The sequence below is a fragment of the Lissotriton helveticus genome, chromosome 5_1, assembly GCF_964261635.1.
Source record: "Lissotriton helveticus chromosome 5_1, aLisHel1.1, whole genome shotgun sequence".
Taxonomy (NCBI): domain Eukaryota; kingdom Metazoa; phylum Chordata; class Amphibia; order Caudata; family Salamandridae; genus Lissotriton; species Lissotriton helveticus.
Window position 1 is genome coordinate 1,739,158,634 of NC_136065.1, and position 3,126 is coordinate 1,739,161,759.

The 3,126-nt window shown below is 45.9% G+C and overlaps 1 pseudogene; it reads right to left on the bottom strand.

Annotated features, from left to right (window-relative positions):
- Positions 1–236: 236 nt before the first annotated feature.
- LOC144752799 (uncharacterized) lies at positions 237–2,810 on the bottom strand (annotated as a pseudogene).
- Between the last annotated feature and the right edge of the window lie 316 nt (positions 2,811–3,126).

Below are 3,126 nucleotides of genomic sequence, written 5' to 3' on the forward strand. Positions count from 1 at the left end.
CCGGGCTGAAGACAGCTGTAATGCCAGAAACCGGTCCTCGGAAGCTTGTTTCCGGTCCAGGGAAGGCATGGCTTGGCAGTTCGGGCTGGACTGTTCCCATGAGGCACAGGGTCAGACTGATTTGCATATAGCCATGTCTGAACTGGGGTGGCAGAGTGGGCTAAAGAACGGTGATGGGTCAAACCCAGATCTTTTGACTGGGTGTGAGTGTTTGATTGGTTCAGATGCCCCGTCTATCACCACCCCCTTTTGTACCGTTTATTTTAGGGAAGGCATTTGTGAACATCTGATTGAAAGAAATACAGATCCACAGTGTTTGGTGGCTTTTGGGATACACAGAACACCGTTTCAATTGTACTGTTTGTAGTTTTATATGTAGTCTCCGTGTTGGAAGGAAAGACTTTATTTTTCTTGAAACATGTGTGCTAATTTCCCTTCCAATCACAGCCTGACTGTCCTCCTCACACTGTCCAATCCATTCATTTAATATTGGTGCTACTTCTGAAGAATGACGAATTTTAGCATTCACACCTTGAACCTCTTCTATCATGCACAAGGTAGGCACTTGTCTTTTGTTTCTCTTTGAAAGCAAAGAAACATTCTTCCCATAAAATACCGTGTAAGGGATGTGGCTGTGTTGTGTGTCCATTACTGATGGCCCGTTAGTTTTCAAGCCAGCAAACTGACAAGTAGTTGCGTTGTGTTCAGTGTCTTTCAGCCCATTCCCAATTTTGTCAACAATACTCTGATTTATTAGCGTTCCTGTAACATCTGGTTTCTGTCTTCAGCTTCCAAGTCACAAAATTGTGGGCTGTTAAGCTGCACAACTCCCTGGTCAGAATACAGACTTGCAAAACCCTCTTTTTCTGGAATATGTAGAATTTCTGCTGAAACTGAATTTGTGAGCAACATTTTTTCTTTTAAAGTTCATCATATGAGCCATTCTGTCGCTCACAATTGTTTATTTTGCCAGAATTGTGCTTTTTGTCTTCATGCTTAGATTTTCCCTTTTCCTGATAGGCCAGTATTTAGGTCGAGCGACCTATCTCAATGCGCATGCGCATTGAGCGGGAGCAAGATATATAGGGGCTTATCGAGAGTTTACCTAACTGGCGATTCCACTGGTGATTTGTTGCCGTGCATGTGCTTTTTAGGTCATTGCGCAAGCGCAAGCCCTAAAAAGCGCGTGCACAATGCCACCAGCCGCCTGCCTCGCATTACCACATCAAAGGCGGCGTGTCTCAGGCCCCTGCTGCTTCACACCCTCATGCCGCTCTCCCCGCTCAGCCCCCTCCCCTGCCCGCCGTGTAGCATTTCTCCTCCCCCCTCCCCACAGCAATGCCCTCCGTCTTGTTTTACCCGTTTCTTCTTTTCTCTATCTGTCCCGCGTCCCTTTCTCTCTTTGCCTCACAGCGTCTTTTTTTTTTTGCTTCTGATGCCCGTTAAAAATTCCACCTTTGTTTTCCCTTTACACCGCATCAGCGTGTCTCAACTCTCCCATTGTCACGTTTTCTGCATTTCTTTTTCTCTCGTTTGCCTCCTCCCCCATTTCCAGTCTCCGCTTATCTCTTGTCTACTCCATCTATCTACCCTCTCCCTTCCTCCTCTTCCCTATCTTCCTCCCCGCTCCTTCCTCCACCTGTCTAAACTCTTTCTTCCATAGCCGCCTAGTTTCCAGTTCGCTTGTGTGACATTTCAGTGTTTGCAATGTGCTTATATGTGAAATGTCATTGGCGCATTTTCCATTTTGTGTGCCACTGTGAGTTACAGTTTATCGCAAGTCCAGCTTTGCCTTTGTTGCCGATTTCAGAGTAACCTGTGCAACCTAGAAACAGTGACATGATTAGGAATGTAGCTGGGTACATTTTGTTGTTTCCTGTGTAAACGGTATAACATGTTGGGTGTTGCATGCGTCCCAGGCTAACTTATAAAAATATAAGAAAATAGACAAAGACCAGGCTGACTACAGTGCCATTTTACTAGGGCACAGCTGTCTCTATCAAGCACTGGTGTCAGCAGTTGCTGACTTCTACCATACGTAGCCATAGTAAAGAACAAGCATTGGCACAGCCAATAGGTCTCGCCTTTGGGACCTTGTAAGTATTTCATTATGCAGCACAATATTCTTGGTGCAACATCAACTGTTGCATGGCTAAACACTTATAATGGCCCAAAGGCGAGACCTATTGGCTATGCCAATGTTTGTTCATTGTGGAGGCGCCACTTCTGAGCCATGAGCTTGGGTGCCGGGTGCCATGACTCTTTTGTGGTGGCAACTCGAGATTGTCATTTTCACACAAGGTGCACTGCTGTTGATGCCTTGCTTCACTGAAGCACTTACCTCCTTTCCCACCTGTGCCATAGAGAATGGATGTAAGCTGGCGCAGTCATGGGAAAATTCCACTGGTTTCCTTTGCAACCAGAAAGGACAATCCAGAGGAGAGGAAATCTCATTCGCTGTGAACACAAAATAGACAGAAAGCCGCAAGAAAGCGCTATCCGTTGAACTCATGGAGGAGCCTGAAGGAGATGTCCCTGGAGAAGACAAACAGAAGCAACTGTTCCTCAACAAACATTTAGTCTCAAAGGGGCAGGTGGTAAAACTAATTTGCACTGTTGTTTGCCTCCTCAACTTGCCGGATGCAGCCTCCCTTATCAACATCAAAACCCAATGTCAAACTGCGGTCAAAAAGTTTTTGCCCCTCCACTTGCATCGAACAGGGCTGTTTAAGGTTGCCCACTTGTGTGTGAGACAACACTGATTAACATCTAGTTTTGCGGGCAGCACTGTCATACGACCCACTGCTCATGGAGGCATAATGTAAGGCTGAGTGCATCTCCCTTGTGCGGTCTTCCCGCCGGACACCATTAAGAGGGAGAGGCGGTCACTGTTCACAATTAGGAGCCATGGCAGACACTCCTCCTCCAATCCTGTGACCTTGTGAGCGCATGTATGTTTATCCTTGTTTTATTTTAATATCACCCCTTAGTTTATTGCTCTACAGTTCTTTTATTTTTCTCCACCTTAAGCCAACCAAATCACTATTCTATTTAGACAATAGCACTACCATGTATAATTGATGTCCCCTGCCCATGGGGCCTTTGTTTTCATATATCTGTCCACCT